Source organism: Hirundo rustica, chromosome Z (genome assembly GCF_015227805.2).
Source record: "Hirundo rustica isolate bHirRus1 chromosome Z, bHirRus1.pri.v3, whole genome shotgun sequence".
NCBI lineage: Eukaryota > Metazoa > Chordata > Aves > Passeriformes > Hirundinidae > Hirundo > Hirundo rustica.
In genome coordinates this window covers 46314990-46328542 of record NC_053488.1, presented here as the reverse complement: position 1 = coordinate 46328542, position 13553 = coordinate 46314990, and the positions used below count along the sequence as shown (strand labels likewise).

The 13553-nt window shown below is 40.7% G+C and overlaps 1 protein-coding gene across 3 annotated transcripts in view; it reads right to left on the bottom strand.

The window, feature by feature from the left end:
* The window catches only part of EPB41L4A (erythrocyte membrane protein band 4.1 like 4A), a 133987-nt gene that overhangs the window by 30983 nt on the left and 89451 nt on the right, over nucleotides 1–13553 (bottom strand). The window lies entirely within an intron of this gene.

Genomic DNA, 13553 nt, shown 5'->3' with positions numbered 1-13553 from the left:
GTCTGAAGCTGTGGTTCTCATAGGGCTACTCTGCCACTGTCAACAAAAGGAAATTCCCTGCTAAGTCAACAATGAGGATAAAGGTGTCAGGAGAATACAGTTTGGTTCCTGCTGGTGCTATGATTTCAATTTCCATGCTTCGCTATTAATATGAATCTGTAATTTTCCTTCAGTTCACATATTGTGTTTCCACCTAATTGGCAATTTCAGTCATTTCTTACAAAACTGTTGTCATCTATAGAAACAGATGTCAAGTAGAACAACAAAACAGTATCATTATTGACACAGACATCCTCTGGACAGGATTCTGAACATGCTCATTGAAGATAATTAAACAGATTGAACATTATAATACAATATACTCTGGACACAAGCAACAGCATCACAGTATTGTTAATATAGTGGTACAAACCCCAAGCCATTTTGAATGGCTAAACTAAAAATGTGATGTCTTAATTTAAGCTGTGAAAAGATTTTGCATGGTAGGTTTTCTCCTCAGTCTCAGAGAAAGGACTTCTTCACAATCTCCCTCAGCTTCCCATACCACCCTTTTGGCATACTGGACATTATCTCAACACTAATACTTTAGATTTTCTAAGGCATTTTGTCTGCTCATTAGTTGGTTCTCTTTCAGGTTAGATTTGCCAGTCTTCTGCAGAAATCAGCAAATACGTGAGTTTTTCAAACAGAGGAATTGATTTCAGCACTTCATATATTCCTCTGTGAGGCAGTTTTTGATTAAGTTGCAGAAAGTCCTTGTCACTTAATGAAGTAATAAAAACTTGTGCTCCAAAACGTATCATAGTGAAACACTGCCAGAAAAACAGTCAAGGGTCAGATGATATAAAAGTAATAGGCATCTCCAGAAGTGCTTGTTTGCTATGTTTGGTAATATCCTTACCATTTTGCAGGCACCCCGTCACCTCAGGGTGTTAGGAGCTTTCTGTCCACACTTACAGAAACTGTAATGATTGTCTCCAAGCATGTTCCACCTGGTGTTATCTTTTACTGACTACAGTACTGTTCTACCAACTTATATCTCTGCATGATACAATTACCTAAAATAAAAGAGCAGACTCCAAAAACACTGTCCAAACACGAAGCCCATTGCAAAAAGTTAGATATATCACTGTTTCTTGCTTGCCAAGGCAATAGGTATCTCAAAAATACCTTAGACAGGCAGAAATCTTAAACATCTCATTCCTGGATGTTTCCCTGGTTGTTTACATTAGGCTGGATAAGGTACTCTCAGGATTAAATGCACTGGTGTGAACTTTTCCCATGAGGTGAATGCACACACACAAATCTCTTTTACAGCCATCCTGATGTTGATTTGTCCATTCAATCCAAGCCAACTATTACATTTTTAAAAACCTGAGTGTCCAAAAACATATTAGGCTGGCAAGGTAGTTAGCTTGGCATGCCTGTTTCTTATCAGGCAAAGTAACTTCCAGATATTATCTGGAAGCAGTGCTTGTATTTAAACCAAATCATGAGAGCAGCAGACAGTGTGACCAAATGGAAAACATGCAGTAAGAGCTCATGCTTTGCACCCTGGGCTACTATGAGTCTACAAAAATGAATGGACTTCCGTATGTCTACACCAGCACAGCCTACTGTGTGATGATGGCTGTTTCTCTTATTAGTTCTAAACCTGTAACATCAAGAGTCTGTTCGTCTCATGCCCCATGACTGAAATGCAGAAACAGTCACACCCATCCTTTCACCAAACACTGGATTTTAAGTAAACTTTAAAATATAAAGTTCAAAGTATATAAATTAGGAAATAGCTAAAATCACCCCAAAATCCATTTTCTCAAAAATCTAACTTTCAAACCCAATCTTACCATTTTCTGGGAAAAGACTCTGACTGGGTCAGACAAACAGTTCTACCTACCATGGCTACTAGTAGGGAAGTGACAGGCATCTGTGGTAAAATGTGATTGCTTAGGGATTATCACAATACAGACAGTACTGTAATTGTAATACCCACACCCAGCTCCCCACCTGGCTTCTAAATCAGAATGGCAGCACTTTATTTTACACTGGTTTATACAACTACCGGGCATGCAAAGGCAGGGACAAACCAAGTCCTCAGATACCAAACAACAAACCCCAAGCAATGTGTTTTCCACCACTGGATAAACTCAGACTCACAGCAACAGGTCTGATCACATCAATGTTTGTCCTGAGAGGATGTTCCCAAGGAGCTTTTAATGTCCAGCATTCAGCCAAAAGAATAATGAACACTTTCACCCTAAGTTGCGAAAGCTGAACATTATCAGTCTGGCTGATAATGGTAAGATGGTAAGACGGAACAGTGAGAGATCCTGGTTCATATTTGAGTTTATTATTTGCAAACAGAGCAAAATGCAACTGTAATTCTCTCTCAGCTGAAAGGTGAAAAATAAACACATGAAACAAGTTACACTTATCTCACTCACAACGCTTGACAGAACAAAACAAAAAAAACCTCTCTAAATGAAAACAGACTTGAATACCATCCAAAACATACAGCAAAAAATGCCCCCCATGCACTAATATAAAAACACCATCTAAATCTAATATAAAATCATAGCCATTGAAGTTTCCTAATAATGATTTTTTCACTACTCCTAGAACTACTGAGATATGAAATGTATCAAACAAGTGACAAAATGGGGGTTACTGCATTTTAAACTACTGCAACCTGTATTCTAGGAAAATAATCTACAATGCTAAAGCCAAAAGGTCTGCACTGTTCATCCTGTAAGGGGAAGTAATCTGTGACAGTGGCTTTTACACACAAAAAATAGTTTCTCTCTGCTGACAGTATCATCTCCTTCAATCTCGCTGTTAAGCCACAAATATTTTTACTGAAAAGAGAAATAATATTTTCTATCATTGTCTTGGTTGGCTCCTGCTCCAGCTCTTATCCCAGAGTTCGCCAAGTGTCTGCAGTCCTAAGGACTTTAGTGTACTTCAGCGGACCAGTGACACAAAGAAACACTATTTCTCAGCGCTGCTAGAGATAACTAAACTCTACCTTCATGTGAGAGAAAAAAACCATAAAAAGCACATACTACGTTTATAACATCAGAAAATGTACACCAAAAGAAGCAACAAGGGATAGGGTTTTAATTAGATGTCAGAAGTTAAAGGTTTTAGCACTACACAGACACTTATCTGATGGAGGCAATACCGATTTTACATGCTGCAGTCATGCTCTTGTTCTAACTGCCCCAAAGCCACTGCCATGACTGGTCCCATCACTGGTACCAACAGATTAAAAAAAAAAAAAAAAAAGATTAAACAAAGTCAAAAAGGCTAATTGCAGTGGCTGAAAAATGAAGCCTTTAATACATTTCACCTTGCAGTCTTAAGAAAAGATAAAAAGGGAAAGAAGCAGATGAAGAAAGATGCTGAACTCAGAGAAGGTGGAAAGAAGTTATTTCATACAAGCTATTTGTGAGCTGTTGTTGGGTTTGGGGAAGTAAATGGAAACCTGACTTTCGTTCAAAAGCAAATAATTATAAGCCTCTGTCCAGCTGATCCTAACTAAAGTGGTATTTGACAGAAAACACCTTAAGATATATGTGCAAATTAAATCACCTAGTTTAAAATGTTGGACAAGTCATATTTAACCTTAATACACCATACTACAAGCAAAAAATTAAGAACAAAGGACTAGCCATCAATTATAATCATCTGCATAATGTCAATATGCAAAAGGAATATTTATTTTAAGAAGAAATGTAATTTAATTTTCTCAAACATTTTACTCAGCGCAACTTTTACATAACTCATAAAATTTATTAGACTACCAGGTTTGTTTCCAAAATAAAAAATAGTCCACAAAATAAAACCTGCATTGGGATAATATACTTAAGCAAATGATGTTTGCAATATTCCGAATAGTCTTGATTTATTGTGCAAAATGTACTTTGTTATTGACTTAGGTTATGTTACCAAAAAATGTGTATTCTATTTCATCTGTTGAAAACTGGTTTTTTGGAGATGTTTTATCCTTATCTCTTGTGAGTCCAGGGGTAGGGGGGTGGATGCCTTCTGATAATGGCCCAGCCATTAAAACCAGGTGGGGCACCGTTTCTTATCTCTTTCACCACCACTCCATCCTCCAGGGGAACATTTTTCTGATAATGGACCATTAGGGCCCACCAATGACATGACACAGTCCATCATCCCATTGTGAGATGCTCCACCCAGTGGGGGAGGAGCTAACTGTTCCTAGCTAGATAAAAACTGAGACTGAAGCCTACCAGGTATCCGTTCTTTTCCCCTGGATGCCTGGAGGAAGACCAGACCCATCTCGCCACCACTGGACTTTCTACAGGACCATCTCTACTCCACAGAACTATATCTGTTACCCCAGGAGGACTTATTTGGACTGCTTCCAACACCCTGACCAACAGGGTGCCAGGTTGTATCCCTGACTCTGTCAGGGTTTTTTCCAGGATTTTTTTTTTTTTTTTTTTTTTTTTTACTATTTAATTTGTATTTTCCTTTTTTTTTTTAATATTCCTAGTAAAGAACTGTTACTCTTATTCCCATATCTTTGCCTGAAAGCCCCTAATTGCAAAATTATAATAATCTGGAGGGAAGGGAAGCATTCCAAGGGAAGCTCTAGCTTTCCCTGGCAGAAAACTGTCTTTCAAAACCAAGACAGTTATATCTAAGAATAATTTTAGGTAAAAAGAGGTAGATTTATTTTATGCAATAGACCATCACATGTTGTCTGACACAGCAAGGAGACGCAGCATTAGCCTTCATTCAGCTTCTGAAAGCTTATTTAAATGGAGAAAGAGTATTCAATGTTTATCACTGCAAATAGCAAAGACAAACTTTTTTTAAAAAAAGGAGAAAATAGGCTTAATCATAGGGAAAGATGGCATTTGAAAGACATAGCTCTCTTCCCTCAGCCCATATTTTGAGTGGGAAATGAAACAAATTCATTTAACATTAATAATATCTAAGTTAATACATTTGCCCCAGTGGAATATGACTGCATAGTTGGAACACATGGGTAAGCAATTAAGCTTTAATTTAAAAAGAAAACCAATGTATGATAGAGATAATACAACTACATGTAAGTAGAATGGTGAAAAAGTAGACATTTAATTTAAATTGGGAGAAAGTGTTTAAAGCCACCAAAATAGCAAACGTGTTGCCCAGAGAATTCTGCATCACATTACATCAGCAGAAGAAGCTATGGCAAAGTTTCAGTTTTTCCTCACATATCCAGCGAAAGAAACTGAAAACGAATAAACACAACACATGCACAGCCTTACAGCAACACAGACTGACCTTTGCTGCCTGGGCTAAGGCAAACATTATTTTAAACCAATAACTGAGTTTTAGGTGACAAATAGCCACACAAATTTCACGGTGTTCAGAAACAGAACTAGGGACTAATGAGGTAGGAAATGCTGTTTGGCTTGAACTGCTGCCCTAAGAACAAGACAGTCCAGCTGAACAAAAAGTTTAAGTCATTAGATTCAAGCATGAACAGCTTCTTGTCCTCTCAGACACCCACTTAAAACTGCACACACAATGAGATACCAGAATCAGAAAGTAAAGCAGTTCTTCTCTTCTTACACAAAATAAAATAAAATAAAATAAAAATTTAAAAAATATTTTCCAAGGCTATACTTTTAATTATGTTATATTCCAAGAGCTACCACAGTTAAAGGCAGACCACACCAGTTTTGTTTCTAAATCAAAAGACAAAAGACCGCATTCAGGATAAACACTGGAGGTTTCCAGAGGTATATATCTGCTCTCTTTTTAAAATTAGGTTCTCAAAAACAGCAATAAAAGAAAGATATTGTTTACATTTTAAAGCCCAGACAAGTTTTTTCTCAAATAGCAAACACACACACACACACACACACAGAGGTGCTTGACCCCGTGCACAAGTTTGACTGAGTTTTGTGTGCCTTCTGTCACAGATGAAGTTAAGTAATACAGATGTATTCATACGTGGACCTGGAGCTTGACACCTCTATCACCAAATTTCAGGAAGCACCTGTTATCTAGGGCATGACTTCTGTGATCCAAGTTTAATCCTATCTCCCCTAACACCTGTAAAATCTTCCAGCTTGCCATGACAGCTTACGTGTGCAGAGCAGATTTCCAGCTCACATATCTGAAGCATGTTAGAATTGCATGGCACTAACTTCTGCTCCACTTAATATCAAAATAAAGGGATACCGTCCTTGAAATGGGATGAAGATGCACAAAAGTGGCACCTTGGGTCAAACAGGCTAAACAATGGGATACTAACCAAGACATATAGGTATAAAATTAGCTTGCAAGAAACAGGACTCCTGAGAAAAAAAACATGTTCTCACTGCCTGTTTTCAAACTTCCCTTTCAACCTTTATATTAGACCTACACACATAGGGTTTTATTCTCTTTCATCCTGTAAGAGTCTGTCTGAAGTTCCCCTCATTTGCCTCACGATCATCATAAGGACCCCGAGGACCCACTGCAGTTCTGGCCTGCTCGAGGTGGATGCTTGCCAATCATCTGCGGGTGCATTTTCCTGTGTCACCATGCCACGGTACACGGGCTTTGAGCAGTGTAATGGTAGTTCTGTACCTGAAGATTACATCTGCTTCACGGTCCCTGCTTCATGACAATAGCCTATGAATTTCCCCACCTCTTGGCCAAGGGAACTTTCTGGGGTAACTTTGGTGGTCCCCCACGGAAAATCCTTCATCTGCTTCGCAACCACCGTGACAGACAGAGATCAAAGTCCCCTTCCAAGGACTGAGATTGAGACCCCTATATGAAGCCCCTCTCAAGAACTGAGACATGAGACCCCTGCAACCCTAATTCAGGGATGGGGACTGACTTAACTGAAGCGAGATGTTTGCCTGGAGGCGTGATCGTTGGACCAAGAAGACAATGGCTCTCGCTTACTGCTAAGGACATGGACTACCTGTTCCCCCTTGGTGGCTTCAGTAGATTTACCTGTTCCCCCCCCGTGATTGAGGACTATAATAAAAACCCCTGAGTTAACCAGAGATTTTGAGAGAGACTCTCCCTGACGTGACGGGCGGACCCATCGACCGGACCACGAGGACTCCGTCTCCACGTTTGGTAGCTATATCCCCCCTTTCCTCTATCTCTTTCTCTATCTCTTTCTCTCACTCTTAATCCCTCTATCGCATTTGCTATGGTCAATCAATAAAAGGTGCATTTGTTTTAATGCTGAAATACCCTCTGTGTTGTGTTTTGCACTCTGAGATCAGTAAACGAACCATCACGACCCCCGCTTGTATGAGCGGATCGTGACATTAAATTGGCGTCACGGACAGGATTCTGATAGACGGAGGGGTTTGCAGGGTCGTGTGTAGTCTGTAATAGGGGAAGGACGTTTCGCTCCAGCCACACCTAGCCTGTCATTCCCGAAAGGGTTGAACAGAGCTAGAAAGCAAGGGGGGCGACTCGAATTTCCCGCAAACTGCACATGCCTAGGTGATAAGCACCCCCATACTCAATTGAGGGTTCTGTCTTCAGAATTTCACAAAAGATCTCTTAGTGCAAAAAGGGGAAACTGTTTTTGTGTTTGTGTGTCTCTGGACTGTCTGGGAAGGAAGGGACAACCTGAAGAAACTAAGCAGGGCCTCCCAGGCAGATTTTGTCTCTTCACCCACTCAGGGAAGTGAAGGGAGACACAGCCGAGCTGTGTGTGTGTGTAACTAAGTGGTACCTCCCTGTTGTGGTTTTGATCCCTTCATAAAATTAATAGTGTAAACTAGGCAATATTTTGAAACTGTTTTTGTGTTTGTATGTCTCTGGACTGTCTGGGAAGGAAGGGACAACCTGAAGAAACTAAGCAGGGCCTCCCAGGCAGATTTTGTCTCTTCACCCACTCAGGGAAGCGAAGGGAGACACAGCCGAGCTCTGTGTGTGTGTGTAACTAAGTGGTATCTCCCTGTTGTGGTTCTGATCCCTTCATAAAATTAATGAAACCTTAGTGTAAAGGACTAAGCTGTACTTTGAAACTGTTTTTGTGTTTGTGTGTCTCTGGACTGTCTGGGAAGGAAGGGACAACCTGAAGAAACTAAGCAGGGCCTCCCAGGCAGATTTTGTCTCTTCACCCACTCAGGGAAGCGAAGGGAGACACAGCCGAGCTGTGTGTGTGTGTAACTAAGTGGTACCTCCCTGTTGTGGTTTTGATCCCTTCATAAAAGTACTAAGAAGGCTAAGTTGCATTTTTAAACTGTTTTGTATGTGTGTGAATTTGGACTGTCTGGGAAGGAAGGGACAACCTGAAGAAACTAAGCAGGGCCTCCCAGGCAGATTTTGTCTCTTCACCCACTCAGGGAAGCGAAGGGAGACACAGCTGAGCTGTGTGTGTGTGTAACTAAGTATTTCCTCCCTGTTGTGGTTTTGATCCCTTCACAAAATGACTGAAAATCTTAGTACAAAAGACAAAGCTGCATTTTATGCATTACTTGCTAAACACAATGCCAAGCCTTCTCCTGGAGGAGAAGAGTGGGCACGATGTAATTGGTTTAATTTGGAAAATACTATTGATAGAGTATGTTCTTTACAACATGAAACAAAATTTAAACTGGGCAAAAACAAAACTATCCTCTGCTCAGTTTTGGGAGCTTGTCTTTCAGCAGCTGTAGAAAGTCGCTTTAAGCGAAGAAGTGAGGAAAAGGCTATAATAGACTCCCTTCAAAATCTAGTTGAAATTTTGCAAAAACAGTTAAATGAAGAAAGGAATGAGATCTATGCACTGAGAGCTGCCCTCAGAGAGGAACGTGTTAAAAACTCCGATAATGTTGATTCCTCTATGAAAACAGAGGAGAAGGAAACTCCTCACATTAAACAAATTTATCCCCATAACGAACTTGAAGCAGTTAAAAACTGCGGGGAAATGTGCTGTCCTCACTTGAGACCCTTGGTTAAAACAGAATATAATTACATAAATGATGAAGATTTTGAACCACATATCACAACCAAACATATACCATACAGCGCTACTGAATTGGCTAAGCTAAAAAAGGAATACAGCCACCTCCCACAAGAATCGGAGACGGAGTATATCTTCCAAGTGTCCCTCACTGGTGGAGATCAAATTAAATCAACTGAACATGAGGCCAGTGGATATCGGGGACATGGAGTTTTCTTGACAACAGGAAATAAACGTATTTCGTGGTCCCTGACTCAGTTTGTAGCTTATTGGGCAGAGGGGCTTAGCCCCTTGGAAAGGGGTGAACCTTTGGCTATAATCGGTGGCCCTGACCAACTGCTAGAAAACATTCACAAAGCTGCCTGCTTGCAAATGATACATGAAAGAAAATTAATTTCTGGCTACGAATCACCAAAGCAATTACCAGTGAAGCCAGAACTGATGACCCCTTTGATTCGGGGGCTTCCAGAACCACTCAAACCTACAGCAATTACTTTACAAAAGACCATAATGGCATTAGGTCCTGTGGAAAGGCTGGATAGATTCCTTGGAATCCCAAGCAACCACACTGGATCTACTGATCCTGGGTTTGCTCCATATTCAATCCCCTCTCAGTTGCCAGCTTCTCAATGATTCACCACCATTCTGCCGGTGGTCATAAAGTTTGGACTGGGAATCAGCTTGCAGCAGATCTCATTAATTACAGTGAAAAGTATGGACCTGTAAAAACCCCAGAGGGCACTTCTACTAGGCTTTCCCAAGGGTACAAACATTCCCTCACCCTAGCTCAGGATGCCCAAGAGTTAGAAAATATACCCATAGCTCACAATGTAGCTGTCTATCAATACATTGATGATATCCTTGTGGGAGGAGATGAAATAGAAGTGGGAGATGTCCAACAGAAAATAATCTCTCACTTAGAAAGTCTTAATTTGCAGGTTACCTCAGAGAAAATTCAAAAACCTTCTCAGGAAGTGAAGCTTTTGGGAATTTGGTGGAAGGGAGCTATGACCTGTTTTCCACCGGATACCCTAAACTCTTTAGATCAGATTAAAATGCCTGAATCCAGGAAAGATCTTCAGCAAGCTCTAGGACTATTAGTGTTCTGGAGAAAACACATTCCAGATTTCTCAATAATTGCTAGGCCCCTTTATGGTTTGCTGAGGAAAGGGGTGAAATGGGATTGGATCCCTTCTCAGGAGGAAGCAATGCACTTGCTGATTTTTGAAGTGACAGCTCATCAAGCCCTGGGCCATATTCACCCTACAGACCCTTTCCAGGTAGAATGGGGATTTGCCTCCTCAGGGCTATCTGTACACATATGGCAGCATGGTCCTGAGGGTCTGATGATATCTGCTGGTTTTTATTCCTGTGATTTCAAAGATGCTGAAAAAAGATATACTACCTGGGAAAAAGGATTGTTTGTGGTTAGCTTAGCTCTCAAAGAAGTGGAGAAGGTTGGACAACAACAACCAGTTGTCTTGAGAGGCCCTTTTGAAGTTATTAAAACAATCACTACTGGGATCCCCCCACCTGATGGGGTGGCCCAGGGGGCCTCAGTAAGAAAGTGGTATGCTCAGATTGAACATTACTGTTACATCTTCTCAATAACTGAAGAAGCTGTGAAAGGTGTGAATGATAAATGGGTGGTAAATGGGTGCCACAAAATCACTGCTTTTTGCCCTACACCTCCAAGCATAATTCCCTCACCACAGGGACCTGATGATCCTAAGCATCCTGCACATGACCCTGGACAACCTGCTCTGGTGGACCTCCTTACTGTAGGGGCAGTACCCCTAGTGCTGAAAATCCCTCTGAATAATTATGCATGTATAGTCTTTGATGCCCTAGGGAAAGAGCATCAGAAAAATTACATGCTGGACAATTCCATCATTCTAATTTTCTGCCTCTTAGTGGCAGATTTTGTTGTGTTTGCTTTTCACAGGAGAACTCCGAGGGACATTAAAGATCATCTGAACCACGATAAGACTAGTGATACTTTTCTGTATCCTAGCACAACCCCATGGCCAGAATTTTTCGGAATGGCCTTGGTCCCAAGCTTTTGTTCACTCTACCGGATCCATGGGAAATGTGGAAAATTTAAACCTGTCAACTCTTGTCATGCATGAAAATCAGATATATACACTAGGCAGGAATGGGAAAACCAAAAAACCTGGCAGCTTCCAGGGATAGTGGGGAAAAAATTAGTATAGGGTGCTGAATGATTAATGGAACCACCTATAGTAAAGCAATCTCAATCAGTGTTCGGACAAAGAGGTCTGCACGCATCCAAGCATACAGGACTGTTGGAACAATTTCACACTGCCACAAACCGTAGAAGTAGTTTGTCTTTGGGCCAAAAATACTGAAGGGCTTTCTTTCAAGTTTAAAATAAATATCACAGCCCAGTCTACTACAGCTCATACCTCCACCACTCCAACACAACCACTGGTTATGCTTAGCCCCAGACGTTAAGAGACATAACTGGTGTTATGGGAACAGGATTGGAAATTCTAAATTCTATTAATGAATAAATTGGCTGCCACAACTAGAGATTTGACTAAATTACAACAACCACTACAGTCATCCTTATTGGCTTTGGGAACACATCAGTGGTTGTTATCAAACATATTACCAAATTGGGAAAAGGTAAATGTAAAAGCCACACAAAACAATGTTTCTTTGGCCCTCAGCTCTATCCAAGCTCAACTGTGGATGCAGTCAGTTGCTGCCTCTATGTCCTAGGTTACAATGTAAAATGTGCCCAAAGTACGTATTCTATCACCATCTACATGAAATGTTGTTGTGCACCACTGTTTCCCGTGCCCCCTCCCTCCAGACTATCTTCTGTTAATGGCCCATCAATGCCGTCCTGCATGACTCATAGATAACTCTCCCCAGGAGCTATCTCTGTTTAATAGGCAATCAAGGACCCATTGCAAAACTGATAAAATGATATCAGTCCATTGTGAGATGCTCTGCCCAGGGGGAGGAGCCAAGCATTCCCACCTGGATATAATCTGGGCCTTGGGACAGCACAGGCAGCCTTACCCACTGGACTCCCAGAGGACAAGAGCTACCAGACCTTTCTGCAAGAATACTGCTTCAACAAGACCACTTCATCTGGACTGCTACCATCACGGTTTCAGGTTGTATTCTGACTCTGTCAGTGATCTTTTGTATCATTGCATGTGTTTTATTTTATTTTGCCTTTTTCTTTCCTCTCCTATTAAACTGTTTTTTTTCTGGCTTGGAGTCTCTCGCTGGTTTTGCCTTCAAGCCAGCACACTCTATTATAAGAGAAGGGGAAGAAGGCACTTTTCCTACTGAAATTCGGAAAATAATTTGGGACAATGTCACTGACTTTGAAAGAGAATTCCAATCCTGGTGGAACTTAGTAAATTTTACTTACAACCCCTTACAAACACGGCTACCGCTTTTGTATTAACCATAAGTAATGCTTCAGTACATTTGATATTCCCTATCATCGCATTAGGATTGAATTATGATGGAGCTATTCTCTATCCTTCCGAGCATAGGGAATGGGCCCGTCAAATTGGTGAGAAATGGCAAACTGTTAACTTAGAATCCTGTATTGTCTGAGAACAACAAGGGTTTATCTGTGAAAGTAATGCAGTTATAGCTCAAGATATTTGTTTGGATACAGAGCAAAATATCTGTCATTTTGAAATTCATCCCAACGAGGCCCCTGGAACAGTCCTTATATATATAGGTAATGGTTGTGCATGCTTTAGAACTATTTGTGATATGGTATTTGTAGAAAACATAGTAGTAGACACTAAAAATCATTCGAATTTCTGTGCTTGCAATTTTACTAAGATTACAGGATGTGATTTCTCTTATAAAGCTCCAGTTACTTCTCATTACCTTTTGCAATCGAATTATACATTGATTCACAAACTATCACCTACTCCCATTGGAATGAACCTAACTTTGGTAAAGCAATTGTTGCTTCACCAGGATGTATATTTTGAAATTATTTCCTTTTGTAATCTTGTGAAAATTACCTTTGATTTTTGTGATTTGTTATGAAAAAAAAAATATTTTAATTACTACTGATTGATATTATTGTTTTGATTAATTGTCATTTGTTTGATAATCTGAATTAATATTATTGTTTCCTTTTCCTTTCCTACTTTTCCTTTTCCTTCTTTTTCTCCCTCTCCCTCTCTACATACTACCTCTGTTTCTCGAGATATACTACCAACGTTGACGAGTCCTGAAGACTTCGCAACGCCACTACAGAACCCTGCTGAAGAAGATCTCTTGAAGACAATCGTGAGTCACGGGGTGATGTAAGAGTCTGTCTGAAGTTCCCCTCATTTGCCTCACGATCGTCATAAGGACCCCGAGGACCCACTGCAGTTCTGGCCTGCTCGAGGTGGATGCTTGCCAATCATCTGCGGGTGCATTTTCCTGTGTCACCATGCCACGGTACACGGGCTTTGAGCAGTGTAATGGTAGTTCTGTACCTGTAGATTACATCTGCTTCACGGTCCCTGCTTCATGACAATAGCCTATGAATTTCCCCACCTCTTGGCCAAGGGAACTTTCTGGGGTAACTTTGGTGGTCCCCCACGGAAAATCCTTCATCTGCTTC